The sequence below is a fragment of the Podarcis liolepis genome (assembly GCF_965112155.1).
Source record: "Podarcis liolepis genome assembly, chromosome: 2".
Lineage (NCBI taxonomy): Eukaryota > Metazoa > Chordata > Lepidosauria > Squamata > Lacertidae > Podarcis > Podarcis liolepis.
Window position 1 is genome coordinate 15,279,124 of NC_139555.1, and position 17,528 is coordinate 15,296,651.

The 17,528-nt window shown below is 47.0% G+C and overlaps 1 long non-coding RNA gene across 3 annotated transcripts in view; it reads left to right on the forward strand.

Moving 5' to 3' along the window:
- The window catches only part of LOC310700693, a 74,224-nt gene that overhangs the window by 1,036 nt on the left and 55,660 nt on the right, over positions 1-17,528 (forward strand). For all 3 annotated transcript variants that reach the window (XR_014522721.1, XR_014522722.1, XR_014522723.1), the window contains exon 2: positions 1,355-1,422. This is a non-coding gene — a long non-coding RNA (uncharacterized lncRNA). The remainder of the gene's footprint in view (positions 1-1,354; positions 1,423-17,528) is intronic.

A 17,528-nucleotide genomic window follows, 5' to 3' on the forward strand; every position in this document is an offset into this window, starting at 1 on the left:
ACACAACGCAAGACGCGACGGCGCATCTGTGGGCCGCGTTTTGCCGCTGACGCGCATGCGCGTGACGCCATTTTGAGCATATGTGCATGCGCGAGCGGCGAAACCCGGAAGTAATGCTCTCCGTTACTTCCAGGTGGCTGTGGAGTGCAACTCGAATGCGCTCAACCCAAAGCACATTCAACCCGAGGTATGACTGTAGTGTCATTTTTCTAAAAAAAGAGGTGCTGGAACTCACCGCAAACTTTTCCTTGTTCTCTTAGCATGGCAATGGCGCCCACTTGAGAGGTCCTGCAGCTGAGCTCCAGTGAGCTCTGACTGAAAAAAGGGTCTCACATATACAGTGGTACCTTGGTTATCAAACAGAATGCGTTCTGGGAGTCCGTTCAACTCCTAGAACCGTATGAAAACCAAAGCACAGCTTCCGATTGGCTGCAGGAGCGTCTTGCAGCCAATCGGAAGCCGCGCCGGATGTTCGGCTTCCAAAAATCATTCGGAAACTGGAACACTCACTTCCGGCTTTCGACTGTTCGGGAGCCAATTTTTTCGGGAGCCAAGGCATTCAGCTTCCAAGGTATGACTGTGCATGTGTACACTGGAACCTTGTGTTACGTACCGTCTTCCTTGCGAACGCTACAGGTTGTGAGCTCCGCTAACCTGGAGGAAGATGCTCCCGGTTGTGAACTTTGCCCCGGAATGTGAGCGGAAGTTGCGTGCCTCATGTTACAAGCGGTTTCGGCTTCAGTACGGACCTCCAGAACGAATTAAGTTCATAACCAGAGGTACCACTGTATAAGATTTGTGCTCTGGCAGCGCATATACTAAAAATATACTATATATCCACACACATATACAGTGGTACCTCGGGTTACATATGCTTCAGGTTACATACGCTTCAGGCTACAGACTCCGCTAACCTAGAAATAGTACCTCAGGTTAAGAACTTTGCTTCAGGATGAGAATAGAAATCGTGCTCCGGTGGTGCGGCGGCAGCGGGAGGCCCCATTAACCAAAGCGGTGCTTCAGGTTAAGAACAGTTTCAGGTTAAGAACAGACCTCCGGAACGAATTAAGTACTTAACCCGAGGTACCACTGTAATGAACTCCCCCAGAAACGGACAATAAGGGAAAACTAAGACAAGCTGTTCAAAGGATATTAAGCAGTTCACCCATAATCCCCCAGCCTCACTCAGCAGGAAGCAATAAAACAGGCTGAGATTGCAAGTACTGTAGGTAGATTTTTCTTAACACTGGAAGAGGCCTTTGCTGAATAGGGCAGACCTTTGAGTAAACATTACGAAAGCGTCTTATCCGATAGGGAGCTTTCTGAGGATCGCCTTTTTTCATCCCACTTTCAGCTAAGTGCCGAAGAGAAGCGGCTCAGCGGTGCTGAAGGACGCCAGTGTAGAAGCAGTCTTAACTCCAGGTAAGTGTGCAGGATTGCAGCCACATGCAGAGCTTATTGAAACTCGCTTCTTGGGATGGCACTGTACAATTTTGCTCCTGAAAATGCCCCCAGGAGGGGGGCCAGATTGCTTCTTGGGACATGCCTGCCTGGTGCTTGTCTGGTTTGTTTTCACAAGTCACATTTTAAGCCGTTCTCTGTGCCTCTCGGATATGAAAAGGGATTTGCAAAGGCTAGTTTCACACGTGGCATTTACGTCACAGTGCCAAACAAACTAGAAGCAAAACTGGTTTTATTTTTGAGTAAGCAAGCTTTTCTAATGGGAGATTCCGGGCACTTTACCTAGGGTCCATGTTTACTTTTGGAATGTGGCACAGCAGAGACTCTGGTGTCTTTAGGATATATGGTTTATTTACACATATATAGAACCTGAGTCCACGATAGAGGGGTTCACAGCATCAACACCCTGAAAGGGTCTTGTTTCTCTTATAGCTGCAGCCTTGGATTCAAGCAGAAATCAAGCATGGCTCTGCCTCTCTGTCTTCTTCCGGCTTGCGGCTTTACATCTGGCCCACATCACTGCCAACTCCCAACCTAGGCTTTGTCCTTCTAACTCTGACGTCTAGCACAGAGCCCCCTCTCCTTTGTTCTCTTAATGGCACATCACCCAGGCGATCACCTTGACACAGGAAGCTAAAAAGGTAAAGGTAAAGGGACCCCTGTCTGTTAAGTCCAGTTGTGACCGACTCTGGGGTTGCGGCGCTCATCTCGCTTTATTGGCCGAGGGAGCCAGCGTACAGCTTCCGGGTCATGTGGCCAGCATGACTAAGCTGCTTCTGGTGAACCAGAGCAGCGCACAGAAACGCCGTTTACCTTCCCGCCGGAGCGGTGCCTATTTATCTACTTGCACTTTGACGTGCTTTCGAACTGCTAGGTTGGCAGGAGCAGGGACCGAGGAACGGGAGCTCACCCCGTTGTGGGCATTCAAACCACCAACCTTCTGATTGGCAAGTTCTAGGCTCTGTGGTTTAACCCACAGCACCACCCGTGTCCCACGAAGCTAGCCTGGCTTATATTTTAACACTTGCCGGTTCCAGGGTTTAGACGGATCTTGCATGCAGCCTACTTCCTCCCTGCCCCCCCGCAACTCATAACAATATAATCAGCAGTGGCCTGGTGCCCCTTGGGACTGGTAGGGCGGAAGGCGGGGACGCTAACAGTAGGTGGCGCCAGGGCTAATGGCAGGCAGATCCAAATCATGCTAGTTTTGCCCCCCACCCTCCTCCCTGCTGAGCTCTGCACTCCAGTGTCCGAAATCCGTGTGACATGGGAGCTGGTTGCAGGTTTTTTGCGGTGGCACCACACTCCCTAAAGCGCAACGAGTGGTTCAGATCTCTGGCTTCTTCCAAGGATGCAGCCCACAAGGCCCTTTGTTGTTGTTGTTTAATCGTTTAGTCGTGTCCCCATGGACCAGAGCACGCCAGGCACTCCTGTCTTCCACTGCCTCCCGCAGTTTGGTCAAACTCATGCTGGTAGCTTCGAGAACACTGTCCAACCATCTCGTCCTCTGTCGTCCTCTTCTCCTTGTGCCCTCCATCTTTCCTAACATCAGGAAAGTTTAGTTTAGTTGTTTAGTCGTGTCCGACTCTTCATGACCCCATGGACCAGAGCACACCAGGCACTCCTGGCTTCCACTGCCTCCCGCAGTTTGGTCAAACTCATGCTGGTAGCTTCGAGAACACTGTCCAACCATCTTGTCCTCTGTCGTCCCCTTCTCCTTGATCTTTCCCAACATCAGGGTCTTTTCCAGGGAGTCTTCTCTTCTCATGAGGTGGCCAAAGTATTGGAGTCTCAGCTTCAGGATCTGTCCTTCCAGGCCTTATTTCCTTCAGAATGGAGAGGTTTGATCTTGCAGTCCATGGGACTCTCAAGAGTCTCCTCCCTTTACACTATCGCTTTGTAATTTAGCTTCTGTGACAGGTCCGCTCTTTGTTGGCTGAGGATGTTCTCGCACGTGGTGTTAGAAACACCTCCTGGCACACACAAAAAGCACGTGTGCTGGATTGTGAACATCAGTAACATCAGTAATGCGAGGCCGGCCGGCATGCATGGTTTGCCTTCTCATTTCACACCAGATTTAAGTATCGCATAGGAAAATGTTGTGGTGCAGGGACCTGCGCATTGAGGGCGGAGTGGGTTGTGTTGTTTATGGCGAGTGATGTCATGGGCACTAGGCAAAAGGTGCTGTTGGTGTGTGCAACCTCGTTTCAGGCCGTAAACTGTATCACAATGACCTATTAATCGCTGGGTGATTAATTAATTAATGAAAAATGTGTAGATGTGAAGTTGTACAGTCATGCGGGAGAACTGCAGTTGCTGTGTATCAGGTGCAATATGCAAAGTCTTTCAGTGCAATCCAGATTACAGCACAAAATGTTAAAGCGGGGCAGGGAAACTGTAACTCAGAACCTTGTTCCTATTTTGTCTTTTGGAGAAATTGGTGAGGATGTTAAAATGTTGCTGCTGTAAATTACTAGAACTGCCATTCTTCAGATTTGAGGCTGTTCCTTTGGCTCTGGAAGTTAAGATCTCTTCGATGTCGCATCTAGCACACATTGCAGCAACTTGGAGGCTGCTTTTGAGGCAAAAATAAATAAATCGGAAATTTCAGCTGGTTCAGAATATATGCTGCTAACTGGGACCTGCTGTACAGAGCCTATTTTGCCAGGATTTAAAATCCTTTGCTAATTAAAAGTGATGCTATTAAGCTAAGCTCTGTCTGGGTCTAGGAGTTGTTCTCACCTTTTCCTGCATGGATTAGACTAGCGTTTCCCAAACTTGGGTCTCCAGCGATTTTTGTATTACGATTCCCATCCCTGACAACCGGTTCTGCTAGTTAAGGATGATGGGAGTTGTAGTCCAAAAAACCCAAGTTTGGGAAACCCTGGACTAGACTATCTGCTGAGACCATTCTCCGACAACCTGTTCCACATGCCCTACCTTAGACTGTGGCTATCCAGGACGGGACCTTTCCTGTGGTGGCACCCTGAGCGTTTTGACAACCTTCCCATGCATATCTGCCTGGCTTGCATCAACACTGTTCTCTCCCAGGCACCGTTCTGTTCTCTTGAACCTTTTAGAGCAAATAATATCTTCCCGTCTTTCCCATTTTCAATTTCTTCTATTTGTATCTCTTTACGGATTTGGGTGGTGTTTTGTTTCCGTTAAAATATTTTATCTTCGCATTGTTTTAGAAGCTGCGTGTACATCACCTTGAAGATCTATGGATCTATAACCATTTGTTAAATACAGTTGTACCTCAGGTTAAGTACTTAATTCGTTCCAGAGGTCCGTTCTTAACCTGAAACTGTTCTTAATCTGAAGCACCACTTTAGCTAATGGGGCCTCCTGCTGCTGCCGCACCGCTGGAGCACGATTTCTGTTCTCATCCTGAAGCAAAGTTCTTAATCCGAGGTAATATTTCTGGGTTGGCGGAGTCTGTAACCTGAAGCGTATGTAACCTGAAGCGTATGTAACCTGAAGCGTATGTAACCTGAGGTACCATTGTATTATAGAGAAGGCAGCCTGTGGCACCCCTGGGAATCCCCAGTGGTTTTCCTTTTGAATTGTTGCTGCAGGACAATTAAGTTTTTCTGGATCGGCTTTAACAAAACCGGCGCTTCAGATTTAAAACAACGAAAGGCACGCTTTTGCGGAGAGCTTTGTAATAACACTTCTCCACAAAATGCAGGACTTTTCAGTTGTTCCGTGTGCTTGCTGGGGAGAAATGACTGGTGGGAGGGGGACAACACCTCCAAACCACATACTTGCTAAGCATGACGCAATGTGTTACCTATAGTTGTGTGGTTCCATTTTTCTGCAGCCCCCGAGGTTGCAATCTGAAGTGGAAGATTGGCACAGGAAGAGGGAGAGGAGCTTCTAAACCCTTACCTCCCAGCCTCCTTTCCCACCACCACTGAAAATCGCACATGCCCACAGACGTCTTCTCCCCCCCTGTGGAAAAGACTTGCGTACCTATGTATGTTTCCTACCACAGCGGGGCTCAAAGCAGCTCAGAGGCTGGCGGTTTTAGGCAGGAAAGAGCAGCTCCAGGGGAAAGGGTTAAGAAACCCCTCTCCCCTAAGGGAAGGGCCATGGCTGAGTCACAGGGGAAGGGGCAGCGCAACTGCTTTCCCATACACAAGGTTCCAGATTTGGCATCTTCAGGTGGGACTAGGAGAGACCGCCGCCCAAAAGCTTGGAGTCACCACTAGTTATTGCATACCCTCCCAACATTTCTCCGAAGAAAATAGGAATGTCTTATTCAATAATAATAATAATAATAATAATATAATTTATACCCTGCCCATCTGGCTGGGTTCCCCCAGCCACTCTTGGTGGCTTCCAACAGAATATTAAAATACAGTTGTACCTCAGGTTAAGTACTTAATTCGTTCCGGAGGTCCGTACTTAATCTGAAACTGTTCTTAAACTGAAGCACCACTTTAGCTAATGGGTGCTGCCGCTGCACCGCTGGAGCACGATTTCTGTTCTCATCGTGAAGCACAGTTCTTTACCTGAAGCACTATTTCTGGGTTTGCGGAGTCTGTAACCTGAAGCGTATGTAACCTGAGGTACCTCTGTACAATAGTCTATTAAACTTTAAAAGCTTCCCTAAAGAGGGCTGCCTTCAGATGTCTTCTAAAAGTCTGGTAGTTGTTTTTCTCTTTGACATCTGGTGGGAGGGCATTCCACAGGGCGGGCACCACTACCGAGAAGGCCCTCTGCCTGGTTCCCTGTAACTTGGCTTCTCGCAGTGAGGGAACCGCCAGAAGGCCCTCGGCGCTAGACCTCAGTGTCAGGGCAGAACGATGGGGGTGGAGGTGCTCCTTCAGGTAATAGGTAAATAAAGGTAAAGGTAAAGGACCCCTGGAAGGTTAAGTCCAGTCAAAGGCGACTATGGGGTGCACCACTCATCTCACTTTAGGCCGCTTCGTCACGCTGGCCACGTGACCCGGAAGTGTCTCCGGACAGCTCTGGCCCCCGGCTTCTTAAGTGAGATGGGCGCACAACCCTAGAGTCGGACACGACTGGCCTGTACGGGCAGGGGTACCTTTACCTTTACCCTTAGGGTTGAAAGGGACAACGAGGGTCATCCAGTGCAACCCCCTGCGAAGCAGGACTCGAATCCACAACCCTGAGATTTAAGAGTCTCGTGCTCTATCGACAGAGCTGGTAAATCATTGTACATAAGTGTATTTCCTGCTGCAGATCCCCTTTACTTCTGAGCCTGATGTATATCCTGCCCATTGAGGATATTTGCTGGGCTCTTCTCACGCCCCCCCCCCCCGCCGGAACTCACTGGAACTCAGTTCCAGCACCTCTTATTTTCTAGAAAAAAATAGCACTGGGTTTTGCATATCCTGATTGCACAGCATTTGTTTGATTTCTGTTAGGGAGAAGGATCCAAGAACAATGGAAGGAAATGATGACCTTTGCAGTTCTCTTTGCAGCCTTAAAGGGGGGGGGGAGAGAACGCTGTGATGTTCAGGATGCCAAATATTGGCCCCCACTGCAATCTGCACATGAGAAGAAGAAGAGTTTGGATTTGATATCCCGCTTTATCACTACCCTAAGGAGTCTCAAAGCGGCTAACATTCTCCTTTCCCTTCCTCCCCCACAACAAACACTCTGTGAGGAGAGTGGGGCTGAGAGACTTCAGAGAAGTGTGACTGGCCCAAGGTTACCCAGCAGCTGCATGTGGAGGAGCGGAGACACGAACCCGGTTCCCCAAATTACGAGGCTACCGCTCTTAACCACTACACCACACTGGCTCTCAGTGATAACATGAGGAGATAATAATAATAATAATAATAATAATAATAATAATAATAATAATAATAATTTTTTATTTATATCCCGCCCTCCCCAGCCGCAGCTGGGCTCAGAGCAGCTAACAACAGTAAAAATAACACCGTTTACAAAAAATCACAATCAATTCATGGAAATACATTCTAAAATCAATTCATTCTGATGCAAGCTCATCAGATCCCGAATACACAGGAAAGTCCCCAATACACACACACACAATCTTTCACCTTGGGTTCGGGGCAGCATAGCAGGAGATGGGTTACAATTATTTGTTTGTTAAATTTCTTTGCCACCCTTCATCCGAGGATCACAGGGCGGTTTTCAATACAAAAAGACAAAAAACATAGAATTGGAACGGATCCGAAGGGTTGTCGAGTGCCCCCCCCCGCAAGGCAGGAATCGTTTGCCCACCACGATCCTGAGATTTAAGAGTCTCGTGCTTTCCCAACTGAGCTATCCATTTTTGTGCATAGAAACAAACAAAAACTATACTCTCCCCCCCACACCCCGGTCCAGTTTAAAAGGCTGTAGATTGAACATTTAGCCAGAGGCCAGGGAGAAGAGGAATGTTTTTGCCCGGCACCTAAATATATATAATTATATAATAATAACAATTTATTATTTATACCCCTCCCATCTAGCTGGGATTCCCCAGCCACTCTGGGCAGCTTCCAACAAAATATTAAAAATACAATAAAACACCAGACATTAAAAAGTTCCCTAAACAGGGCTGCCTTCAGATGTCTTCTAAAAGTCAGATAGTTGTTTATGTCCTTGATATCTGATGGGAGGGCGTTCCACAGGGCAGGCGCCACCACCGAGAAGGCCCTCTGCCTGGTTCCCTGTAACCTTGCAGGGAGGGAACCGCCAGAAGGCCCTCGGAGCTGGACCTCAGTGTCCAGGCAGAACGATGGGGCTGGAGACGTTCCGCCAGAAGGCCCTCGGAGCTGGACCTCAGTGTCCAGGCAGAACGATGGGGCTGGAGACGTTCCTCCATGTATACTGGGCTGAGGCCGTTTAGGGCCTGTGTCCAGAATTGCTATTCCTCTTGTGACACAGATTTCACCTTTTCCTGCAGCAGCAACCCCTTGGTGCATTCTCAAAATCTGCTCCAGGGGATTGGGGTACCCTCCAGAGCAGATTGGGGTTTGGAAGGGCAGAGGAATGAGACCTGCACGTATCGGGCAGTACAGTGGTACCTCTGATTACATACTTAATTCGTTCCGGAGGTCCGTTCTTAACCTGAAACTGTTCTTAACCTGAAGCACCACTTTAGCTAATGGGGCCTCCTGCTGCTGCTGCGCCACTGCCACAAGATTTCTGTTCTCATCCTGAAGCAAAGTTCTTAACCCAAGGTACTATTGCTGGGTTAGCGGAGTCTGTAACCTGAAGCGTATGTAACCCAAGGTACAGTGGTGCCCCGCAAGACGAATGCCTCGCAAGACGAAAACCTCGCTAGACGAAAGAGTTTTCCGTTTTTTGAGTCGTTCCGCAAGACGAATTTCCCTATGGGCTTGCTTCGCAAGACGAAACGTCTTGCGAGTTCTTGCGAGTTTGTTTCCTTTTTCTTAAAGCCGCTAAGCCGTTAATAGCCGCTAAGTCGCTAATAGCCGCTAAGCCGCTAATAGCCGTGCTTCGCAAGACGAAAAAACCGCAAGACGAAGAGACTCGCGGAACGGATTAATTTCATCTTGCGAGGCACCACTGTACCACTGTATATGATTCCTGCAGCCCAATAGAACCTGATCACACATTAGCAGGTAATGAAGAGCTGTTGTGGATCGGGCTGAAAAGGAAGTCCGCCTTGTTCTGCGTTTTGTTCTCACAGATGCCGACCAGAAGCCCATGGGAAACCCGTACGGAGGACATAAGCACAGCCACACTCTTGTGAATCCTAGCAACTGGTCTTCAGAGGCATGTCTTCCATCTCCAGCGCTGAAGGCAGAAAATAGCCACTGTAAGTATCCCGGGAGTGGAAGAGTTGCAGCAAACATTGCCTCCACTCCCCATCTAGAAGAAATCCCAGTGTGATTCAAGAATCAGCTTATCAAAATGTTCAGGTGCTAATGCTCATTTGGGGTGGTTCTCCACTCCAGTGTGCTAACCCTAGACTCTTCAAGTTTCCCTATTTTCCAGGGAGAGTCCCGGGTTTGCAGAAGCCGTCTCCTTTTCTGATTTGATTTCGGAATGTGCCGCTTTTCCTTAGGGCATCCCTATTTTCACCAGAGAAATGTTGGAAGGTACAGTAAAAGGTAGGGAGGCGGGTGGTGCTGCAGGTAAAACCACAGAGCCTAGGACTTGCCGATCAGAAGGTCGGTGGTTCGAATCCCCGCGATGGGGTGAGCTCCCGTTGCTCAGCTCCTGCTCCTGCCCACCTAGCAGTTCAAAAGCACATCAAAGTGCAAGTAGATAAATAGGTATCGCTCCGGCGGGAAGGTAAACGGCATTTCCGTGCACTGCTCTGGTTCGCCAGAAGCGGCTTAGTCATGCTGGCCACATGACCCGGAAGCTGTACGCCGGCTCCCTTGGCCAATAAAACGAGATGAGCGCCGTAACCCCAGAGTCGGTCACGACTGGACCTAATGGTCAGGGGTCCCTTTACCTTTACCTTACACTAAAAGGTAAAGGTACCCCTGACCATTAGGTCCAGGTAAACAAGCTATAGCTTAGGGCCCCACTCTCTTGGGGCCCTCCCAAAAATAGAAAGGAAAAACAACAACTGGATGTACATTTCCAGGATGTAAGATAAAAAAACACCCAAATAAAATAAAACCTACATACAGCAACAGTGTTTTGTATTGCATAGGCTCCTATGATGTAAGTAATGGGCCCCGCCTGCTAGCCTGCTGCCTAAAATATCACTGGTTTGCTCATTTGTATATATAGGGTGCCTACATTCTGCATGTGCAAATGGCTTTAGATACCTATTAATAAAGGTAAAGGTAAAGGACCCCTGACAGTTAAGTCCAGTCGTGAACGACTCTGGGGTTGCGGTGCTCATCTCGCTTTACTGGCCGTGGGAGCCGACGTTTGTCTGCAGACAGCTTCCGGTTCATGTGGCCAACATGACTAAGGCGCTTCTGGCGAAAGCAGAGCAGCGCACAGAAACATTGTTTTCCTTCCCGCCGGAGTGGTACCTATTTATCTACTTGCACTTTGACGTGCTTTCGAACTGCTGGGTTGGCAGGAGCAGGGACCGAGCAACGGGAGCTCACCCCGTTGCAGGGATTCGAACTGCCGACCTTCTGATCGGCAAGCCCTAGGCTCTGTGGTTTAGACCACAGCCCCACCCGTGACCCCAGGAAGGTACAGTAGGGTGTCCCTATTTTCATCAGAGAAATGTTGGAGGGTATGTTATAAGAGGACAAGGGAGGCATTCATGGTGAGTGCTGGTACCTCCATTTCTATAAAAATAGCACTGGTTATAGAACCATGAGCATCCATTTGATCTGAATGAACAATTAGTTCATTCCACACCTTTAAATTCATTTCTCCATCACTCAAGAGTACCTCCAGACTGTGACTCATTTTGCAAGAGGGGATTCAGGTGCATGTCCCTAGTTTTATCAGAGAAATGTTGGAGGGTATGGAATAGGGCCTCCCCAGGTGGGACTTGATGGAACTCAGTTCTGGCACCTCTCAGGTGGGCGCCATTGAGGTGTTCCCCGTGAGTCCTGTCACCTCTTTTTCAAGAAAAATAGCACTGGGCGTCCCTATTTTCATCAGAGAAATGTTGGAGGGTATGCAACCCTGTAGGAAAGGCCACTAGTCCCAGGGAACCTGCCCTTGCTCTTTCTCTCTGCCGCCGCCACCTGCCTAGGACTAAGGGAAAGGGATTCGCACAGCCGTACGGTGGTCTCATCAATTTCTTACAAAGGATGCACGGCCCTTGGGCCTGAAGCAAGGTGGATAAAAATCAATGATATTTTAAAAGTATAAAAATCGGGGGGTTTTCATTTTTTTAATTTAAATTAGATTTTTTAAATAAAATGCTTTTGGAGGATAAATCTTTCTAAAGATTTTCTATTTAGGTTACATTGTAGTCCAAAGGCTAAGGAAATAAGGATTTGTTTTAAGTTTTTCGTGTGTGTTAAAACTCAGTCTAAGTTTTTGTTTTTTTTTAAAAAAAAAGTTTAACCACATCAGTTAACAAACATGGATACATATGCTATGATGTTATTGCTTTAGTTAAATAAACTGTTTAAATTGTTATTAAGGAAATGATTCTTTTTCTCCTTCCAATAAAGTACAGCAGAAAAGTTTTCCAGATATAAATAAGTTAACTTATTAAACCTCAAATAATTTCATAATTATCTATGTATTTCTAATAGTATAACCAAATCAGTAATTTTTGATCTCACTGTAAAAGCTACTCTGAAAATTTATTATTCCAAAAACAAAACCTTCATCTGGTTGTAAATATTAAGATTATACCAGCAAGATTGTTGTTTTTCTGTAATATATATATATATATATATATATATATGCTTTCGTAGATTTTCACGGGTACAGGAATGCAGGTTTTGGTGTCTTCGGGTGTCTTCCCGTGTAAGAGTTGGGGTGTCTAGGCGACGTTTCGACGAGGTCTCACTCGTCATCTTCAGGCTGGTGCTTTCGGCTTCTTGTTACTGGAACAGAGCAGGATCTCAGTGTTTGAGTTCCTATAAATACTGTTGAGGGGGTGTGGTGTATAGCCTCCGACGTTCTGGGCAGAGAGGAAGTTCCCAGGTTAGTGTGCCTTTTCTTCTTTTGTTCCTTAATTACTTGAGGGATATCTTGAGTGATTTCTTGAGTGATATTCTGAGTACCACTTAGGAGGGTCATTAAGTGTGGATTAGTTGCTAAAGCTTTCGTGTCTTGACCTCTTGAGCTTGTGAAGAGTTTTTCTGAGAAGATGGCTGTACTGCACTTAGTTGTGCTCTGGCTTGGCTTCGTGTATAGGGGCGAGCTGTGGTTTTGTGCCCTGTGCCAGCCAGATCTGTGTAGGGATTGCAGGGGGGTGCAGCATCCGGAGGTGCCACTATGGTTTGGCTACTGGATGGTGTCTGTAATTTATCTGTGGAGAGGGTCTGGGTTTGGGTCTGGTGTGGTTGATTGGTGATGGCGTTCTGTGTGCCTCTGGTTCTGGTGTCGGTTTTTGTGGGGAGGGCTAATTTCCAGATGTCTGGCAGGCGGGACGTGTCGTCACGCTTGTTCATGTTGTGAGGGTGTTTCTCTATCTCGATGGCTTCCATGATTATTCTCTTGTGGTGATGTTCCATGTTAAAGAGCAATTTGGAATCTGCAAAATTAATTTCGTGTCCTGTTTCTTTCATGTGTTGGAAAAGAGAGGAAGTTTTTTCTTCTTTTTTGACGGCATTCTTGTGTTCTGCGATACGTGCATTTATTCGTCTGTTTGTTTGTCCAATGTACGTGGCTGGGCAGACTTTGCAGGGTATTTCATAGACCCCTTGGTTTTCCAACTGGATTTTATCTTTGGGGTTTATGAGGATATTGGCTAGTTATTTAAACCCCAAAGATAAAATCCAGTTGGAAAACCAAGGGGTCTATGAAATACCCTGCAAAGTCTGCCCAGCCACGTACATTGGACAAACAAACAGACGAATAAATGCACGTATCGCAGAACACAAGAATGCCGTCAAAAAAGAAGAAAAAACTTCCTCTCTTTTCCAACACATGAAAGAAACAGGACACGAAATTAATTTTGCAGATTCCAAATTGCTCTTTAACATGGAACATCACCACAAGAGAATAATCATGGAAGCCATCGAGATAGAGAAACACCCTCACAACATGAACAAGCGTGACGACACGTCCCGCCTGCCAGACATCTGGAAATTAGCCCTCCCCACAAAAACCGACACCAGAACCAGAGGCACACAGAACGCCATCACCAATCAACCACACCAGACCCAAACCCAGACCCTCTCCACAGATAAATTACAGACACCATCCAGTAGCCAAACCATAGTGGCACCTCCGGATGCTGCACCCCCCTGCAATCCCTACACAGATCTGGCTGGCACAGGGCACAAAACCACAGCTCGCCCCTATACACGAAGCCAAGCCAGAGCACAACTAAGTGCAGTACAGCCATCTTCTCAGAAAAACTCTTCACAAGCTCAAGAGGTCAAGACACGAAAGCTTTAGCAACTAATCCACACTTAATGACCCTCCTAAGTGGTACTCAGAATATCACTCAAGAAATCACTCAAGATATCCCTCAAGTAATTAAGGAACAAAAGAAGAAAAGGCACACTAACCTGGGAACTTCCTCTCTGCCCAGAACGTCGGAGGCTATACACCACACCCCCTCAACAGTATTTATAGGAACTCAAACACTGAGATCCTGCTCTGTTCCAGTAACAAGAAGCCGAAAGCACCAGCCTGAAGATGACGAGTGAGACCTCGTCGAAACGTCGCCTAGACACCCCAACTCTTACACGGGAAGACACCCGAAGACACCAAAACCTGCATATATATATATATATATATATATATATATATATATATATATGATCTAAATCAAGTCTTACTGACTAGTGATTTAAATCAAGTCTTACTGACTAATGAATAATAATAATAATAATAATAATAATAATAATAATAATAATAATTTATTATTTGTACCCCGCCCATCTGGCTGGGTTTCCCCAGCCACTCTGGGCAGCTTCCATAGAAACCAAAAATACACTAAAATATCACAGATTAAAAACTTCCCTGAACAGGGCTGCCTTAAGATGTCTTCTGAATGTCAGGTAGTTATTTATCACTTTGACATCTGATGGGAGGGCGTTCCACAGGGCGGGTGCCACTACCGACAAGGCCCTCTGTCTGGTTCCCTGTAGCTTTGCTTCTTGCAATGAGGGAACTGCCAGAAGGCCCTCGGCACTGGACCTCAGCGTCCGGGCAGAACGATGCGGGTGGAGACGCTCCTTCAGGTATCAAATCAAATTGATCCACCCAAAAATCCACCCTGGGCTGAAGTAATTTCTTTGCAGGAGTTGGGGGCCCAGGCTTTAGTTGAAATGCTGTGGAGTTGTAAGGATGAAGAAGCAGGAAATAAGAGCTGGAAGTTGAAGAAAATAAACGATCACTGTTTGTTTCTGGGATCGGTATTGCATATGCAATATCGAACCAGGATTATCTTTCTCTAGCTTCAGCAAGGCTGTGCTGCACTGCCCTCGTGTGGTGAGAGCTTTAATTAAACCTGCGTAGGATTTCTAGACGCAGTTCTGTATTATCCGACAGCTACTGCAGAATGAGGAACTCTGTTAGGACCACAGTACTGTATCACAATTATCCCCCCCATTATATTTTATTAAGTTTCAATATTTTTAGCATATATAATCAAAACACAATTATGTCTTTTTCTCTTGTTTTCGTTGCCTTCCCACCCCAATTTCCGTGGAGAACCAGTTGCACAAATATAAGATGGGGGACACCTGGCTCGCCAGTAGTACATGCAGAAAGGATCTAGGGGGTCGTAGCAAAAAGAAAAGAAAAGCTAATGCTATTCTAGGATCCAGTAACAGAAGTATAGTCCTGTGTGAGTGTCTGGAGGCGGTTGGAGGATGGATGGCAGCTAATGGATTGAGGTTAAATCCTGACTAGACAGAAGTACTGTTTTGGGGGGGCAGGGGGCGGGCTGGTGTGGAGGATTCCCTGGTCCTGAATGGGATAACTGTGCCCCTGAAGGACCAGGTGCGCAGCCTGGGAGTCATTTTGGACTCGCAGCTGTCCATGGAAGCGCAGATCAATTCTGTGTCCAGGGCAGCTGTCTACCAGCTCCATCTGGTATGCAGGCTGAGACCCTACCTGCCCGCAGACTGTCTCGCCAGAGTGGTGCATGCTCTGCACAAGTTCCAGCTCGTCAATATCATTTTTAAATTGTGCTGCCCAGAACTGGACACAGTACTCCAGGAGTGATCTGACTGAAACAGAATAGAGCAGGACTTCCCTTGATCTGAACATCATCATCATCTTCATCATAAATTTATTATTTATACCCCGCCCATCTGGCTGGGTTTCTCCAGCCACTCTGGGCGGCTCCCAATCGAGTGTTAAAAACAACACAGCATTAAATATTAAAAACTTCTCTAAACAGGGCTGCCTTCAGATGTCTTTTAAAAATAAGATAGCTTCTTATTTCCTTGACATCTGATGGGAGGGCGTTCCACAGGGCGGGCGCCACTACTGAGAAGGCCCTCTGTCTGGTTCCCTGTAACCTCACTTCTCGCAGCGAGGGAACCACCAGAAGGCCCTCGGAGCTGGACATCAGTGTCCGGGCTGAATGATGGGGGTGGAGACACTCCTTCAGGTATACTGGACCGAGGCTGTTTAGGGCTTTAAAGGTCAGCACCAACACTTTGAATTGTGCTCGGAAACGTACTGGGAGCCAATGTAGGTCTTTCAAGACCGGTGTTATGTGGTCCCGGCGGCCACTCCCAGTCACCAGTCTAGCTGCCGCATTCTGGATTAATTGCAGTTTCTGGGTCACCTTCAAAGGTAGCCCCACGTAGAGCACATTGCGGGAGATAACTAGAAGACCTTACCTGGAAGACCTTGGTACTTGTTTATTGCCGCATTGGAGAATCTGACTCATCAGAGACCTTGGAAGCCCAGCTGGGGTTTTGCTTACAAACAGGATTACTCTTATCCATCTTCTCTCTGTTGTTGTTGTTATTGTTGTTGTTTTTTGTCTATGCAAAAAATCAGTACAATGGTACATTGGAAGTCAAACAGAATCTGTTCTGGAAGTTCCTTCGACTTCCAAAATGTTGGAAAGCCACGTCAGACGTTCGGCTTCCAAAGAATGTTTGCAAACCAGAACACTCACTTCTAGGTTTGCAGCGTTCGGGAGCCAAAACGTTGGACTCGCAAGGCGTTCTGCATCCAAGGTCCAACTGTAATTATCTTTCTAGCATCACTGCTGCATTTGTCACTTTGACCAGCAGATGGTGCCAGAGAAGAACTGTTTGTTATATTGTCTAAGATAGGAGACCTTTTCCAGCCTTGGGCTGGTCCACCATCACTCAGACCTTGTGGGGGGCCGGACTATATTTTTTTGGGGGAAATGAACGAATTCCTATACCCCACAAAGAACCCAGAGATGCATTTTAAATAAAAGCACACATTCTACTCATGTAAAAACACACAGATTCCCGGACCGTCCGCGGGCCGGATTGAGAAGGCGATTGGGCCGCATCCAGCCCACGAACCTTAGGTTGCCTACCGCTGGTCTAAGGCACCTTTTACTGCCTTGTGTGTATTGGATAACTGCTGACTTGCATATGGTTCCAAAGATTGCAATAGTTTGAACATTTGGGACGTTTTGTGTGTATGTTTTGTACCACTTCATGCCAACGTTGCCAGCGAAAGAAGAGTGTCGTGTCTGTGGGCACGAGTAACATTTGAATGATGAAGCCATCACAAAAACACACACATATTGATGTTGAGAATGGGGCAACTATTTGTCTGCCCTTAGATGTCTCTCTGCTTATTTAACCTATATGCAGAATTCATCATGCGAAAGGCTGGGCTGGATGAATCCCTAGCCGGAATTAAGATTGCCAGAAGAAATATCAACAACCTCAGATATGCAGATGACACAACCTTGATGGCAGAAAGTGAGGAGGAATTAAAGAACCTTTTATTGAGGGTGAAAGAGGAGAGCGCAAAATATGGTCGGAAGCTCAACATCAAAAAAACGAATATCATGGCCACTGGGCCCATCACCTCCTGGCAAATAGAAGGGGAAGAAATGGAGGCAGTGAGAGATTTTACTTTCTTGGGCTCCATGATCACTGCAGATGGTGACAGCAGCCACGAAATTAGAAGACGCCTGCTTCTTGGGAGAAAGGCGATGACAAACCTAGACAGCATCTTAAAAAGCAGAGACATCACCTTGCCAACAAAGGTCCGTATCGTAAAAGCTATGGTTTTCCCAGTAGTGATGTATGGAAGTGAGAGCTGGACCATAAAGAAGGCTGATCGTCAAAGAATTGATGCTTTTGAGTTATGGTGCTGGAGGAGACTCTTGAGAGTCCCATGGACTGCAAGAAGATCAAACCTCTCCATTCTTAAGGAAATCAGCCCTGAGTGCTCACTGGAAGGACAGATCCTGAAGCTGAGGCTCCAATACTTTGGCCACCTCATGAGAAGAGAAGACTCCCTGGAAAAGATCCTGATGTTGGGAAAGATGGAGGGCACAAGGAGAAGGGGACGACAGAGGACGAGATGGCTGGACAATGTTC